This window comes from Salvelinus alpinus, chromosome 1, assembly GCF_045679555.1.
Source record: "Salvelinus alpinus chromosome 1, SLU_Salpinus.1, whole genome shotgun sequence".
NCBI classification, from domain to species: domain Eukaryota; kingdom Metazoa; phylum Chordata; class Actinopteri; order Salmoniformes; family Salmonidae; genus Salvelinus; species Salvelinus alpinus.
In genome coordinates, this window is record NC_092086.1 from 29,874,221 (window position 1) to 29,892,592 (window position 18,372).

Consider the following 18,372-nt stretch of genomic DNA (forward strand, 5'->3'; position numbering starts at 1 on the left):
CGCCAACACACACGTTCTGGCATGCACACGGACATACGCATGCATACAAGCACACGCATACGCACATACACAAGTGGAGGCTGCTAAGAGAGGACGGCTCACACTTGACTTGCTCTATTCAAGATGACTGGGTTAGAAACCAAGCCTGAAAGACATTTCTCCCTCACAAACATGCCTCCCTGCTTCAAAGATTACAACATAGTGTACATAATCACAAAGTCTGAGTCCACCCAAATTTTTTGAGGTTGTGCCCTAATGAATATGACCTAGGCAAATTTGCATGTTTCTTCCTGGATCCTAGCTTGTGTCCAGCTCAGGGGCCTCCAGCTGGGTCCAGGTCAGCCCAGAGATGAACCCCTGCAGCCTGGGTCCAGGTCAGCCCAGAGATGAACCCCTGCAGCCTGGGTCCAGGTCAGCCCAGAGGTGAACCCCTGCAGCCTGGGGGCAGGTCAGCCCAGAGATGAACCCCTGCAGCCTGTAGCCAGGTCAGCCCAGAGGTGAACCCCTGCAGCCTGTAGCCAGGTCAGCCCAGAGATGAACCCCTGCAGCCTGTAGCCAGGTCAGCCCAGAGATGAACCCCTACAGCCTGTAGCCAGGTCAACCCAGAGATGAACCCCTGCAGACTGTAGCCAGGTCAGCCCAGAGATGAACCCCTGCAGACTGTAGCCAGGTCAACCCAGAGGTGAACCCCTGCAGCCTGTAGCCAGGTCAACCCAGAGGTGAACCTCTGCAGACTGTAGCCAGGTCAGCCCAGAGATGAACCCCTACAGCCTGTAGCCAGGTCAACCCAGAGGTGAACCTCTGCAGCCTGTAGCCAGGTCAGCCCAGAGATGAACCCCTGCAGCCTGTAGCCAGGTCAACCCAGAGGTGAACCCCTGCAGCCTGTAGCCAGGTCAGCCCAGAGGTGAACCCCTGCAGCCTGTAGCCAGGTCAGCCCAGAGATGAACCCCTGCAGCCTGTAGCCAGGTCAGCCCAGAGATGAACCCCTGCAGCCTGGGTCCAGGTCAGCCCAGAGATGAACCCCTGCAGCCTGTAGCCAGGTCAGCCCAGAGATGAACCCCTGCAGCCTGTAGCCAGGTCAGCCCAGAGATGAACCCCTGCAGCCTGTAGCCAGGTCAACCCAGAGGTGAACCCCTGCAGCCTGTAGCCAGGTCAGCCCAGAGATGAACCCCTGCAGCCTGTAGCCAGGTCAGCCCAGAGATGAACCCCTGCAGACTGTAGCCAGGTCAGCCCAGAGGTGAACCCCTGCAGCCTGGGACCAGGTCAGCCCAGAGATGAACCCCTGCAGCCTGGGACCAGGTCAGCCCAGAGATGAACCCCTGCAGACTGTAGCCAGGTCAGCCCAGAGATGAACCCCTGCAGACTGTAGCCAGGTCAGCCCAGAGATGAACCCCTGCAGCCTGTAGCCAGGTCAGCCCAGAGGTGAACCCCTGCAGCCTGTAGCCAGGTCAGCCCAGAGATGAACCCCTGCAGCCTGTAGCCAGGTCAACCCAGAGGTGAACCCCTGCAGCCTGTAGCCAGGTCAGCCCAGAGGTGAACCCCTGCAGCCTGTAGCCAGGTCAGCCCAGAGGTGAACCCCTGCAGCCTGTAGCCAGGTCAGCCCAGAGGTGAACCCCTGCAGCCTGTAGCCAGGTCAGCCCAGAGATGAACCCCTGCAGCCTGGGACCAGGTCAGCCCAGAGATGAACCCCTGCAGACTGTAGCCAGGTCAGCCCAGAGATGAACCCCTGCAGCCTGGGGCCAGGTCAGCCCAGAGATTAATCCCTGCAGCCTGTAGCCAGGTCAGCCCAGAGGTGAACCCCTGCAGCCTGTAGCCAGGTCAGCCCAGAGATGAACCCCTGCAGCCTGTAGCCAGGTCAACCCAGAGGTGAACCCCTGCAGCCTGTAGCCAGGTCAACCCAGAGGTGAACCCCTGCAGCCTGAGACCAGGTCAGCCCAGAGGTGAACCCCTGCAGCCTGTAGCCAGGTCAGCCCAGAGGTGAACCCCTGCAGACTGTAGCCAGGTCAACCCAGAGGTGAACCCCTGCAGCCTGAGACCAGGTCAGCCCAGAGGTGAACCCCTGCAGCCTGTAGCCAGGTCAGCCCAGAGATGAACCCCTGCAGCCTGAGACCAGGTCAACCCAGAGGTGAACCCCTGCAGCCTGTAGCCAGGTCAGCCCAGAGGTGAACCCCTGCAGCCTGTAGCCAGGTCAACCCAGAGGTGAACCCCTACAGCCTGTAGCCAGGTCAGCCCAGAGGTGAACCCCTGCAGCCAACCATAAGCCAGCCATTTAATAAGACAGCTATTGTCATAGATACAGCTACAACCATAGACACAGCTACAACCATAGATACAGCTACAACCATATTTAACCCTTATTTTACCAGGTAAGTTGACTGAGAACACATTCTCATTTACAGCAACGACCTGGGGAATAGTTACAGGGGAGAGGAGCGGGGATGAATGAGCCAATTGGAAGCTGGGGATGATTAGGTGGCCATGATGGTATGAGGACTAGGAATTGAGGAAATTAGCAAGGACACTAGGGTAAACACCTCTACTCTTACAATACGTGTCATGGGATCTTTAGTGACCACAGAGAATCAGGACACATGTTTAACGTCCCATCCAAAAGACAGCGCCCTACACTGGGTAATGTCCCCAATCACTGCACTGGGGCATTGGGATATTGTTTTAGACCAGAGGAAAGGGTGCCTCCTATTGGCCCTCCAACATCACCTGGTCTCCCATCCAGGGACTGACCAGGAAAAACCCTGCTCAGCTTCAGAAGCAAGCCAGCAGTGGGATGCAGTGTGGTATGATGCTGGCTAACCATACACGTAGATGCAGCTACAGCCATAGATACAGCTACAACCACAGCCAAAGCCACAGCCAGCCAAAGCCACAGCCAGCCAAAGCTACAGCCAGTCAAAGCCACAGCCAGCCAAAGCCACAACCAGCCAAAGCTACAGCCAGTCAAAGCCACAGCCAGCCAAAGCCACAGCCAGCCAAAGCCACAGCCAGCCAAAGCTACAGCCAGCCAAAGCCACAACCAGCCAAAGCTACAGCCAGCCAAAGCCACAACCAGCCAAAGCCACAGCCAGCCAAAGCCACAGCCAGCCAAAGCTACAGCCAGTCAAAGCCACAGCCAGTCAAAGCCACAGCCAGTCAAAGCCACAGCCAGTCAAAGCCACAGCCAGTCAAAGCCACAGCCAGCCAAAGCCACAGCCAGTCAAAGCCACAGCCAGCCAAAGCCACAGCCAGTCAAAGCCACAGCCAGTCAAAGCCACAGCCAGCCAAAGCCACAGCCAGCCAAAGCCACAGCCAGCCAAAGCTACAGCCAGCCAAAGCCACAACCAGCCAAAGCTACAGCCAGCCAAAGCCACAACCAGCCAAAGCCACAGCCAGCCAAAGCCACAGCCAGTCAAAGCCACAGCCAGCCAAAGCCACAGCCAGCCAAAGCCACAGCCAGTCAAAGCCACAGCCAGTCAAAGCCACAGCCAGTCAAAGCCACAGCCAGCCAAAGCCACAGCCAGTCAAAGCCACAGCCAGTCAAAGCCACAGCCAGCCAAAGCCACAGCCAGTCAAAGCCACAGCCAGTCAAAGCCACAGCCAGCCAAAGCCACAGCCAGTCAAAGCCACAGCCAGTCAAAGCCACAGCCAGCCAAAGCCACAGCCAGTCAAAGCCACAGCCAGCCAAAGCCACAGCCAGCCAAAGCCACAGCCAGCCAAAGCCACAGCCAGCCAAAGCCACAGCCAGTCAAAGCCACAGCCAGTCAAAGCCACAGCCAGCCACAGCCACAGACACAGTCCTCCCACTTACAGTCTAACAGTCACGCAGACTGATTACATGGTCGGCCTTGACTGCTGGTGACATTTCCTGGCCTGCAACGAATGGCTGATGCGAGGCAATCTATGTTTCCATGGAGACCAGCGAGCTGAAGTTGGGTTTAGATGTGCGTGGGGAGCAGAGGGAGCTGATGGGAAGGCCTAGAGGGCCCAGAGGTTTCCACACCACACTGTGGTCCCACCTGAGCATGATAAGTGGTTCACTCTCCAAACAGGAGTGTATAATTGCAGCGATATTGAATGGATTTAGTTTAATCGCCAAGGCGACCTGAGTCGAGGTTTCGGACTCAGAGAAATCTCACCTCCCTTGCAGCAATATCTCCTTGCTGGCAACCAGGTCAGGTTTCATGATATATTACAAAGGGGACAATATTGGGCTCTCTAACTATGTGTGTGTGTGTGTGGGTGGGTGGGTGTGTGTGTGCGGAGGGGGGGGCATGCGTGATACATGGTTGGCTAACCTGCTGCATTCACAACAGCATTGGTATTCTTATTACCTAACTGTGTATAGAGGTTCTGATAGACCCCTGTGTATAGAGGTTCTGATAGACCCCTGTGTATAGAGGTTCTGATTGAGCCCTGTGTATAGAGGTTCTGATTGAGCCCTGTGTATAGAGGTTCTGATTGAGCCCTGTGTATAGAGGTTCTGATAGAGCCCTGTGTATAGAGGTTCTGATAGACCCTGTGTATAGAGGTTCTGATAGAGCCCTGTGTATAGAGGTTCTGATAGACCCCTGTGTATAGAGGTTCTGATAGACCCCTGTGTATAGAGGTTCTGATTGAGCCCTGTGTATAGAGGTTCTGATTGAGCCCTGTGTATAGAGGTTCTGATTGAGCCCTGTGTATAGAGGTTCTGATAGAGCCCTGTGTATAGAGGTTCTGATAGACCCTGTGTATAGAGGTTCTGATAGAGCCCTGTGTATAGAGGTTCTGATAGAGCCCTGTGTATAGAGGTTCTGATAGAGCCCTGTGTATAGAGGTTCTGATTGACCCCTGTGTATAGAGGTTCTGATTAGACCCTGTGTATAGAGGTTCTGATTGACCCCTGTGTATAGAGGTTCTGATTGACCCCTGTGTATAGAGGTTCTGATAGACCCTGTGTATAGAGGTTCTGATTGACCCCTGTGTATAGAGGTTCTGATTGACCCCTGTGTATAGAGGTTCTGATAGACCCCTGTGTATAGAGGTTCTGATTGACCCTGTGTATAGAGGTTCTGATAGAGCCCTGTGTATAGAGGTTCTGATTGACCCCTGTGTATAGAGGTTCTGATAGAGCCCTGTGTATAGAGGTTCTGATTGACCCCTGTGTATAGAGGTTCTGATTGACCCCTGTCTATGATGGTTTTGGTCCTGAATCAGCAGGGATGCTTTCCCTGTTAGAAGGGGTGGTGATATGTAACTATGGCAACAGGGCCAACTTCTAGCTTCAATCACTCTTCAAAAGGTCACATCTGCATGTTTAATAAAGATTAACACACACACACACACACTGCACTTACACACTCACGCACTCACCCACGCACACACGCATGTACGAACACACACACAAACGTACACACAGACAGACACGGACAAACACACGCACACACACACACACTTATAATGCTAAGCTTCCTCTCTACTTTGACTCCTTGCTTTAACAATTGCATCATAATTATGCAATACAAAAAGTAAAGAGAATCTACATTCTAATGAATTTGACTGGGAAATCAGCTCAACTAGGAAATGCATAGATATCTGTGGCAGGACAATGTTTGTAGATATTATGCTAAACGATTCATCATAAACAGATGCTCTGTGTATTTTTGAACAGAACTCTCCATATCTCCGTATTAATTAACATTTAAACACTTAAGAAGACAGATCAAGGTCATTTAATTAATGAATTCCACTCCTCTCATTCGCCTTCCAAAGATTTGAGACCTCAGATATCTAACAGATGCTAAGCTACTATAAAAGTACTTTTTCGCCCAGCTACCTTAGCAACAGTGACAGGGCGGGCTTGGCGGTGTTCATTTGCAGTGTTGACACTTCTATTACAGCTTGGAGAGGTGTTCCATCTTCCAATGTGTTATTGTCAACTCTCAATCGTGCCTCCACTCAAACGATAGGAGTTGGTGTGAAGGGTGAAGCATGAGTGTGTGTGTGTGTGTGTGTGTGTGTGTGTGTGTGTGTGTGTGTGTGTGTGTGTGTGTGTGTGTGTGTGTGTGTGTGTGTGTGTGTGTGTGTGTGTGTGTGTGTGTGTGTGCCTAGAGGAAAGACACAGTGAAGAGATCCATCACAGTTTAAAGGATTAGTCATCTCTGGCCAGGACACCAGCCTCCATCTCAAATGGTATCCTATTGTAGAACACTACTTTTGACCGAGGCCCACAGGGCTCAGGTCAAAAGTAGTGTACTTTATAGGGAATAGGGTGCCATATGGGACGCAACACCACAAGGACCAGGACCAGGATTGGGAAACAATGGTCTAGGCTCTAGGGGATAGATGTGCCGCTGTTGGGTGTTGGGTATTCCAACACAACTCCATGATCACCAGCTGTTAACAAGTGTCTCCAGATCCAGGCAGTTCCAAGCGGCACCCTATTGCCTACAGGGTACATGTGGGCCCTGGTCAAATGTAGTACACCATATTGGTGATTCTACAAAGTGGTATTAAATGCCAAAATTCTATTAAAAAAACTGTTTCCAAATGTATTTACATCAGGATATTTTCAATCAAAGGCAATAACAAACATAATGTTAAATTAATATAGTACAAAGTACAACTATTTCTATTGACAGATTACTGTCCCAGACTCCTAAACTCCATGTTATTTATACTGAGAGGTGTCTGTCCCAAACCCTGACTCCTAAACTTCATGTTATTTATACTGAGAGGTGTCTGTCCCAAACCCTGACTCCTAAACTCCATGTTATTTATACTGAGAGGTGTCTGTCCCAGACCCTGACTCCTAAACTCCATGTTATTTATACTGAGAGGTGTCTGTCCCAGACCCTGACTCCTAAACTTCATGTTATTTATACTGAGAGGTGTCTGTCCCAAACCCTGACTCCTAAACTCCATGTTATTTATACTGAGAGGTGTCTGTCCCAAACCCTGACTCCTAAACTCCATGTTATTTATACTGAGAGGTGTCTGTCCCAAACCCTGACTCCTAAACTCCATGTTATTTATACTGAGAGGTGTCTGTCCCAGACCCTGACTCCTAAACTCCATGTTATTTATACTGAGAGGTGTCTGTCCCAAACCCTGACTCCTAAACTTCATGTTATTTATACTGAGAGGTGTCTGTCCCAAACCCTGACTCCTAAACTTCATGTTATTTATACTGAGAGGTGTCTGTCCCAAACCCTGACTCCTAAACTTCATGTTATTTATACTGAGAGGTGTCTGTCCCAAACCCTGACTCCTAAACTTCATGTTTGAAAATAAATGTTTTTTATTTTATTTCAATAGAACATCTTGAGTTGTTTAATTATGACATTGAAAGATACTGATGTAATTAGTAGTTTTGTTTACATAGAAAAAGTCTCTGTCACTACACACACTTTAAAAGAGTGGAGAATGAACATGTCTTAATCCACAACCCTACAGATATCACCAGGTGATGGGATGCACCCCTCTTCACTATGGACACATGGTGAGTAGTCTGTCTGCAAACACTTTGGAGAAAATGTGTGAGTTGGTCACTCTTTGTGTATTTGTAAGAAGTGTCACTACCGAACATTTAATATATCAAAAAATATGTTAAGTATGGTTTTACGACATGTGAAGTGCACAAGTGCACACTTCCGGAAAAAGTGTAGAGTATTGAGATGCATAGCCAGCAAAAGGGCTCCAACCCTTCACGCGCCCAAATATTGCTTTTCTTTTGGCCAAAACATAGATGTCTATAATGTGCTCTACTGTACTGTACACTACTGTACTGTGTTCTATTCTACTGTACTGTATTGTACTCAAGTTTAATCTACTTTAGTTTCTTACATTTGAAGAAAGGGCCCATGGAGTCTTCATTTACTTGTCTTGGTCTTGAGACCACATACATTTGGTCTTTATCTTTTCGTGCTCTCAACTCACTGGGTCTGGATCTTAGGACCAGTGTCCTGGTATAAATCGTGCTCTTGGCTCCTGGATATTACCTTAGTATTTGGTTTACAAACCATAGGCAACCCAATTTGAAGAAGACATTGCTCTCTGATCATTGCCTGGTCACTCCCAACCCATAGGAATCCATGCCCAGTTGACAACTTTTAAATTGTAGAAGCCCTCAATGTCTATACCAGAACGAGTTATTTCCGTTTGGAGTCCTTTATTTCTTTCTATGATTGACACTTGACACCAAAACTCCTGTTATTTTGCCTAAATAAAAATAAGATAAAGTGATAATTTAAACAACTAACAAAATCATTAATTAGATGCGTAAGTAATTATATCACTCAACAAGTTTCAGATTCATACAATCAACATTGAACATTTTACAGAGAATAATAGATATTATATTTTCTCTACATTACATTTAAAAGGTTTTGAAAATCAGTTTAAAATCCTGTTTTTACTGTATACAGTAATCTGGTATGCAAATACAATTTCCAAAATGTATCTGTAATAGAAGGTTCATCAGAATGATCACTACTGTCCATGGTTCTCCCTTTACTGCAACTTATAACTACGTTTCAGAAGGGACACATTTAGTGGGGAGGTAAGGAATTCAGGTAACCATTTCAAATATGTAATATAAAGTGTGTGACTAGTATATCCTGTATGTCTACCTGACATATGTTGGAAGACATGTGTAATGAAAGTTTGGGAGAAGTAGAATACAAAATGTTTTTTCTACACCCAATTTACACCACTTCTGTAGAACGACCCATATACATTTACATTTTAGTCATTTAGCAGACGCTCTTATCCAGAGTGACTTACAGTAGAGTGCATACATTTTATTACATTTTTTACATACTATGACAGCCAAATGACAGCCTATATAGGGAATAGGCTGTCATTTGGACCGGAAAACAGCCTTTCTGACAGGTAACAGAAGACACAAGATAACTGCAGAGTGAACAGCTTACCCTGTCAGTAGACATGCTGGAGTCGATCATTAGGTAGGCCGTAATAAACAGTCTTCTACTTCACACGGTTTTCAGGCAGGGAGTGTGTGTGTGTGCATAAGTGTGCATGTGTGCGTATGATTCTGTGTGTGTGTGCTCCCGTGTGTGTGTGTGTGTGTGCTCCCGTGTGTGTGTGTGTGTGCTCCACGTGTATGTGTGCTCACGTGTGTGTGCGCTCCATGTGTGTGTGTGTGTGTGTGCTCCCGTGTGTGTGTGCGCTCCATGTGAGTGTGTGCGCATCCTGATAAATGTTTTTAATAACGCTTGCTACTCTCTCAAACCTTTCTGATTGGTTCAAAAAAGACTGGCTGCACTTGGCAGCTTCTCATAACATCTGATGTAATTGAGTAATTTTCTCCAATTATATCCTTTGGCTGCGTTTCTGACTGAGAGGAAGCCACATGAACCACTTGTGCTTGACTCCAGATCTACATGAAGGCCATTCATAAGGTTACACTGTTCTAATCAATTAAGTTGTTTCACCTTTGGGATAATGAGTGTTTAAGAAGAACTGTAGAGATCTCTTGTCTGACTCAACATCATGTATGTCATGTCTATAGGCCCTGTAATGCATGCACTCGAACGCACGTACACACTATAGAGGGCACTGCATAGTGTGTGTGTGTGTGTGTGTACGTGCGTACGTGTGTGTGCGTGTGCGTGTGTACGTGTGTGTGTGCGTGTGTGCATGCATGTGTGCTTACGCTAGCTTGCTGAAGAAATTCACTGACCACATCTCAAGTGCATCTGAAATGTCACCCTATTTCAGGGCCCTAGTCAAAAGCAGTGCACTATATAGAGAATAGCATGCTATTTGAGACGCCAACCTCCACCTAGCCATGCCTGCTCACCTGCCTGAGCTGCTGAGCTGAAGCTGAAAAGTACACAAACAAGCTCCCTGTTACACCTTCCATGGACACACATGAAATATGAATGTTCATGGGATGGTTCCATTACTGAACAGTTGACTATAAATGCCAGTATATTGTCTGCTCAGTATTCTACTGGGGATGTCTCTGGCATTCGTATTGCCTAACTCCTACACTCTAAAAAGAAAAGGTTCCTGGAAGATCTTTTAGGGGTTCTTCAAATTGAAACATTTTGGAGAATCTCTATAAATACCTCGAAGAACCCTTTTAATTATTATTATTATTATTAATCAGCATAACAATAACAAGAACAACACAATATTTTATTTGTCAATGTTTATTATGATTTTAGTGGCAAAGCAGAATTCAAACATCTAAATATGAGGTAAACTCCCAGCAGACCTCCAAGTTCAATCAGTTTATCCTCCGACGTGTTAATGTGTTGATAACCTTCATCTCCGTAGCCAGAAGGATTTTGCAGTGCATGGTGATTGAACAGGTTTCCAGTTATATTCATGTAGGGGGGGTGAAGTCTGTGAATAGAAACATAATAATTATACAGATGATCAACAAAACGTGCACACGACAGTATTCATACCTTGGTTTTGTGTTAAATGTGAATGAAAGAACTGTTCACTTTTGACCACGGTTTTCATACACACACACCGTGTCCATAATGTAGAGACCTCTGGGATCTTCATTGAAGAGGTCAGGGAGGAGGAAGATGGCTGCTGTGACTGAGTCCTATAACGTTTTAGAGAAACCATTAATACAAATTAAATGATAGCCTACATGTGATCTGCATAACATTATGCGACAAACCAATAACAATTGTACATATGTGTGCCTCCTCGTCAGTATACCTGCAGACATCTGCGGCCAATGCAGCTATAGCCTACAACATAGTCTTACCTCTTTGTTGATTGACATCCGTTGAATTGTGACTATTTTCTGTTTTAGAAATAATTTTTAAAGGGAGAAAGTGCCAAACAACACCGCCATTTGCACAAATATGAAAAAGTAGATGGTATAATCATAAAACAATATACATTTAGATCATAGAAGGCAGAAACCTTCAACTGAGGAGATGTTAAACATGTTCAGTTAGGTACCTGCACCTGCTGTTTTCTCCAATTCAAATCCAAAGTTAGGTTCCTGCAAGAACCCCCAAGAACTAACGAGGTTCCTCGATGATCCCCACCTCCTATGGGGTTCTTGGAAGTACCTTTTTAAGGGGAATTTTTCAGTGGTAAAAACCCTAAGGTTCTTCAGAGATCTTTGTTTATCCTTCATTTATCTATTTATAAAATAGACACTATACGGTTGAGTGGAAGAAAATGAGAAGAGCCCTGGAGCACAGCAACAAATGCACTATCAGACGATAACATCATTCATCTCCACTGAGCATTCAACATAAGGGGTCTCACAAATGTCACCCTATTCCCTGTACTGTGCACAACTTTTAACCAGAGCCCTTTGGGCCTTGGTCAAAAGCAGTGCACTATCAAAGTAGTGCACTATGTAGAGAATATGGTGCCATTTGAGATGCAATGACTGACAGTCATATTCAGCTCAACCCGAGGTCCCCATCAACACTAACAATTCCCTCAGACATCTCATAAAGACAGGACAGTCTTTACAAAGAGGTACATTTGCATGATAATAACATTGTGTCAGTTGGAGCGGCGAAACCTTGGACCCAATATAGCTGAACTGCTCTTCTATTTGACTGACAGCACTGTGTGTGTGTACGTGTATGTGTGTGTGTGTGTGTGTGTGAGGGTGTGTCACAGAAGGCTGATAAGGGGAGGACAGATAATAATAATGGCTGGAATGGAGTCAATGGAAACCATGGAAACCCTGTGTTTGATAACATTCCATCAATTCCGTTCAGCTATTACTATGAGTCAGTCCTCCCTAATTAAGGTGCCACCAGCCACCTGTGGTGTGTGTGTGCGTGTACGTGTGTGTGTTGTCCTCTTCTATCTGACACCTCTGAGGCTCGAGCCTCTAACAGCTGCATGTTGCCTACTGTTGAATAATTCACATTATATTCATAGGTGTCACATAGAATTCAACTAACAGTGATGGCGAAGATGGCAATGCTGATACGTGTGTGTGTGTGTGTGTGTGTGTGTGTGTGTGTGTGTGTGTGTGTGTGTGTGTGTGTGTGTGTGTGTGTGTGTGTGTGTGTGTGTGTGTGTGTGTGTGTGTGTGTGTGTGTGTGTGTGTGTGTGTGTGTGTGTGTTTGCATGTGCGTGCGTGTGTGTGCGTGTACATGTATTTTATTTTGTAAATGTATTTTAACCTTATATTACCAGGTAAGTTGACTGAGACACATTCTTTTTTTACAGCAATGACCTGGAGAAGAGTTACATGGGGAAGGAGAGGGGATGAATGAGCCAATTGGAAGTTGGGGTTGATTAGGTGGCCATTATGATATGAGTGCCAGATTGGGACCTCTCTAGGACCTCCCTAGTCTCATTAAGCTCCTGGAATACTGTAATCATAATGATAGGAGCTCTGAATGATAATGACAGGAGCTCTGAGGCTCTACTGTACTGTACTGATAATGACAGGAACTCTGAGGCTCTACTATACTGATAATGATAGGAACTCTGAGGCTCTACTGTACTAATAATGATAGGAGCTCTGAGTCTCTACTGTACTGTAATGATAATGATAGGAGCTCTGAGTCTCTACTGTACTGTACTGATAATGATAGGAGCTCTGAGTCTCTACTGTACTGTAATGATAGTGATAGGAGCTCTGAGTCTCTACTGTACTGTACTGATAATGATAGGAGCTCTGAGTCTCTACTGTACTGTAATGATAGGAGATCTGAGTCTCTACTGTACTGTAATGATAATGATAGGAGCTCTGAGTCTCTACTGTACTGTAATGATAATGATAGGAGATCTGAGTCTCTACTGTACTGTAATGATAATGATAGGAGCTCTGAGTCTCTACTGTACTGTAGTGATAATGATAGGAGCTCTGAGTCTCTATTGTACTGTAGTGATAATGATGGGAGCTCTGTCTCTACTGTAATGATAAAAAAATAGGAGCTCTGTCTCTATTGTACTGTAATGATAATGATAGGAGCTCTGAGTCTCTACTGTACTGTAGTGATAATGATAGGAGCTCTGTCTCTACTGTAATGATAAAAAATAGGAGCTCTGTCTCTATTGTACTGTAATGATAATGATAGGAGCTCTGAATCTCTATTGTACTGTAGTGATAATGATAGGAGCTCTGAATCTCTATTGTACTGTAATGATAATGATAGGAGCTCTGAGTCTCTACTGTACTGTAATGATAATGATAGGAGCTCTGAGTCTCTACTGTACTGTAATGATAATGATAGGAGCTCTGAGTCTCTACTGTACTGATAATGATAGGAGCTCTGAGTCTCTACTGTACTGTAATGATAATGATAGGAGCTCTGAGTCTCTACTGTACTGTACTGATAATGATAGGAGCTCTGAGTCTCTACTGTACTGTAATGATAGTGATAGGAGCTCTGAGTCTCTACTGTACTGTACTGATAATGATAGGAGCTCTGAGTCTCTACTGTACTGTAATGATAGGAGATCTGAGTCTCTACTGTACTGTAATGATAATGATAGGAGCTCTGAGTCTCTACTGTACTGTAATGATAATGATAGGAGATCTGAGTCTCTACTGTACTGTAGTGATAATGATAGGAGCTCTGAGTCTCTATTGTACTGTAGTGATAATGATGGGAGCTCTGTCTCTACTGTAATGATAAAAAAATAGGAGCTCTGTCTCTATTGTACTGTAATGATAATGATAGGAGCTCTGAGTCTCTACTGTACTGTAGTGATAATGATAGGAGCTCTGTCTCTACTGTAATGATAAAAAATAGGAGCTCTGTCTCTATTGTACTGTAATGATAATGATAGGAGCTCTGAATCTCTATTGTACTGTAGTGATAATGATAGGAGCTCTGAATCTCTATTGTACTGTAATGATAATGATAGGAGCTCTGAGTCTCTACTGTACTGTAATGATAATGATAGGAGCTCTGAGTCTCTACTGTACTGTAATGATAATGATAGGAGCTCTGAGTCTCTACTGTACTGATAATGATAGGAGCTCTGAGTCTCTACTGTACTGTAATGATAATGATAGGAGCTCTGAGTCTCTACTGTACTGTAATGATAATGATAGGAGCTCTGAGTCTCTACTGTACTGTAATGATAATGATAGGAGCTCTGAGTCTCTACTGTAATGATAATGATAGGAGCTCTGAATCTCTATTGACTGTAGTGATAGGAGCTCTGTCTCTATTGTACTGTAATGGTAAGATCTCTGTCTCTATTGTACTGTAATGATAATGATAGGAGCTCTGTCTCTACTGTAATGATAATGATAGGAGCGCTGTCTCTACTGTAATGATAATGATAGGAGCTCTGAATCTCTATTGTACTGTAATGATAAGATCTCTGTCTCTATTGTACTGTAATGATAAGATCTCTGTCTCTATTGTTCTGTAATGATAATGATAGGAGCTCTGTCTCTACTGTACTGTACATGAATCTCTACCCTTACCTCTTTCTCTCTCTAAAGCTTTATTGGAATGGAGAGTGTACTCTATCTTTCTCAGTCTCTTTCTCTCTCTGTCTCTCCCTCTCCCTCTCTCTGTCCCTCTCTCTTGCTCGCGCTCTGTAGTCAATTCAATCTTTACAACTCAAAAGGCTTTATTGGCATGGAGAGTGTTCTCTGTCTCTGTCTCTGTCTCTGTCTCTGTCTCTGTCTCTGTCTCTGTCTCTGTCTCTGTCTCTGTCTCTGTCTCTGTCTCTGTCTCTGTCTCTGTCTCTGTCTCTGTCTCTGTCTCTGTCTCTGTCTCTGTCTCTGTCTCTGTCTCTGTCTCTGTCTCTGTCTCTGTCTCTGTCTTAGTGTTATGAGAAGAGAAGCACCTGTGTTATCTAGGGCAGCCCCTGCTCTCTGCCAGCTCCTGTCTTTGTGGGCCAGGCAGGCAGCCTGCTTGGCATTGGCTGCTGTGATTGTGGCTGAGTCTGGGCCTTGACAAAGAGGCACTGGGAGTGTGCCGCCTCAATTCAATGAAGCCCCTTAATGACGAAGGCTGGCTCAGGAGCTAGTGGGGAGAGCTGGCGCACTAGTTCAGCAGCGCCGCCGCGGGCCACGGACTAATCGCCTCATTGGTTATGCTAACAGGGAGAGAGGAGGGATGGGGGGGGCTGGTCACTTGGTGTGGCCATAACCCCCCACATTGGTGCCACAAAAGAGAGAAGATGATGAAGTGCAGGTTCGCGTAAGAAAATGGTGCTGATTTTGGAAATTGATTAGCAATTTTCAAGAATGCACAGAAATGTAGTTTAGTTCAGATTATTTGTTTGCGATACCTGATCTATAGGCTAAGAGAGTTTCATAAACTGTTTTTTCGATTGTGGGGTTTGAATAGTCTGAGAAGACAAAAACATATTGTTGAGAATCACAACACAGGGTACAAAATCAATTCTAGCTCTTAAAGGGGCAGTAGCCTACATTTGGTGTACAATTCTCAGTTATAGTATTATTTCATCTGCAGTTATTCTGCTATTTATCCTGTTACCAATTGTATTTACATGTTAATAGTATCTTCTTATTAAAAGTATTACTTCTCATATTTTAAGTAAATGCAATCTATTAGCTTCCAAAATGTAAGTATGTCTATCTAGCAGTCTGATAACACATTCTGATGGAATGGCTTGTCCTGCACTTTGTAAAAACCCAGAGTGCATTGAGTGAATATTAGAAGATCTTGGTTCCTTTCTAAACATAGCAATGTGAACACAAAGAGGACTCGGATGACAAAAATGGTGAAGTGAATTGGCACAAAGCCAGAGCAGTGTGAATATAAAGATACCTGAGTTCTTTTGCTGTTTTTTACCCCGGAGTTCACTTTAAAGAGGACTGAGATTGGTTATTTTAAAGAGGACTATATGTGAAAACACCCTTAGAAAAAAGGGTTCCAAAGGGCTCTTCGGCTGTTCCCATAGAAGAACCCTTTTTGGTTCCAGGTTTACCATTTTTTTTTTTACTTCTGGGTAGAACTCCTTTAGGTTCATGGAAACCATGTGTTTGATATATTTGATACCATTCCACTAATTCCACTCCAGCCATTATTACGAGCCCATCCTCCCCAGTTAATGAGCCATCAACCTCCTCTGGAACCAACGTGGATCAACCTAGAAGCAGATAGGGTTCTTCAAAGGGTTCTCCTATGGGGACAGCTGAAAAACCGTTTTAGGTTCTAGATAGCACCTTTTTTCCTAAGAGTGTATGCACTAAAAGGATATTCGATTGGGATACGCAATAGAACATTGAAGGCTCATTATCATCTGCCCTGTCACAGCCTAGTGGTTAGAGCATTGGGCCAGTAACTGCAAGATTGCTAGTTCAAATCCCTGTACTGACAAGGTGAAAAATCTCTTGATCTGCCCTTGAGCAAGGCACTTACCCCTAATTGCTCCAGGTTTCCTGTCAATGTTGGCTGGCTGGGACCCCACTGTCAGGGGGAGTTCAATAAAACACATCTCACACAATACATCTCTCTCGCACAGGTTACTGCACATGCATGGAAACACATTGCATTTAAGCACCCCTACCTTACCTTTTCAACAAGCCGTCTGAGGTACAACGTTCAGCTGTGAAGAAGGTCTATTCAATCCCCCGCTCTTCATCATCTCATTCTGCTCATGTCCTGTAAGACCCACACAATGCAGTTGGTGTTCACTTAACATTGCAGACTTACTGAAACTTTGGAGTGGCAGTAGCCTCAAGTTTAGGTTACAGGCAGACAGACAAATAATAGAGTATACTTTATTTTTCAACAACTTTTGAACATTGGTGAATTTTATATTTTTGCGCCATTGTAGGCCGGTATAAATGTATATTGTATTCTTTCACAGTTTGACCATGAAAAGCTATGAGCTATGTGAGCTATGTGAGTTGTGAGTTCACAGCTGAATGTAAAGTCCTCCCTGAGACCCGTAGTTACATTTGTTTACATTTCATCTCTCATATGTTTATTTTTTTGTCCTCCAGAGGGGTGTGACCTTTTTCAGTGTACGATCCATCATCACATCAACTGTATTTATAAAACCCTTCTTACATCAGCTGATATCTCAAAGTGCTGTACAGAAACACACCTTAAAACCCCAAACAGCAAGACATGCAGATGTAGAAGCACGGTGGCTAGGAAAAACTCCCTAGAAAAGCTGGAACCTAGGAAGAAACTTAGAGAGGAACCAGGCTCTGAGGGGGGGCCAGTCCTCTTCTGGCTGTGCCAGGTGGAGATTATACTGTAAGAGTACATGGCCATTAAGGCCAGATCGTTCTTCAAGATGTTCAAATGTTCATAGATGACCAGCAGGGTCAAATAGGGTTATCCATCCCACAGACGTAACTTTATAGAAGTCAGCTTTCAAAACAAAGTTACATTCTCCTGAATCAGCCAATGAATGAGCCAGGCCTAAGGTGAATGTTTGTCGGTGGTTTCCAAGTCAGAACAATTCATCTTCAGACAGATTGGCAGACAGAATGACGAACACTTGATGCTAAAGATGGACAGTGTATATTAATGAGACCAACCTGCATTTAAAGGTTCAATTAAAAAAAATAATAGACAGACTGACAGACTTCCGGCTAACCTATAGATAGATAGAGATTAAATTTAACAAAACACACACCATCAGCCGGTCTTGCCATCTGTCCCCAGCCACAGAGGAGAGTTGTCCCCTGGACAGCTGCCTGGCCTGGGTGTACTGTAGCCCCAGCAGGCTGTGCAGTACCCGGCTCTCAGCCCCAACCTCCAGCCAAGCCCTGTCAGCAAGCATGGAGCTCCACACCAGCTGGAGGCCACAGGCATTAGTCTTGAACCTGTGGGGACAAAAGGAGAAAAGAGTTCAGTATCTTTGGTGCTGATATTTATTTTTTATTTTTATTTCACCTTTATTTAACCAGGTAGGCTAGTTGAGAACAAGTTCTCATTTGCAACTGCGACCTGGCCAAGATAAAGCATAGCAGTGTGAACAGACAACACAGAGTTACACATGGAGTAAACAATAAACAAGTCAATAACATGGTAGAAAAAAAGAGAATCTATATACAATGTGTGCAAAAGGCATGAGGTAGGCAATAAATCGAATAATTACAATTTAGCAGATTAACACTGGAGTGATAAATCATCAGATGATCATGTGCAAGAAGAGATACTGGTGTGCAAAAGAGCAGAAAAGTAAATAAATAAAAGCAGTATGGGGGGTGAGGTAGGTAAATTGGGTGGGTAGTTTACAGATGGACTATGTACAGCTGCAGCGATCGGTTAGCTGCTCGGATAGCAGATTTTTAAAGTTGTTGAGGGAGATAAAAGTCTCCAACTTCAGAGATTTTTGCAATTCGTTCCAGTCGCAGGCAGCAGAGAACTGGAAGGAAAGGCGTCCAAATGAGGTTTTGGCTTTAGGGATGATCAGTGAGATACACCTGCTGGAGCGCGTGTTGCGGGTGGGTGTAGCCATCGTGACCAGTGAACT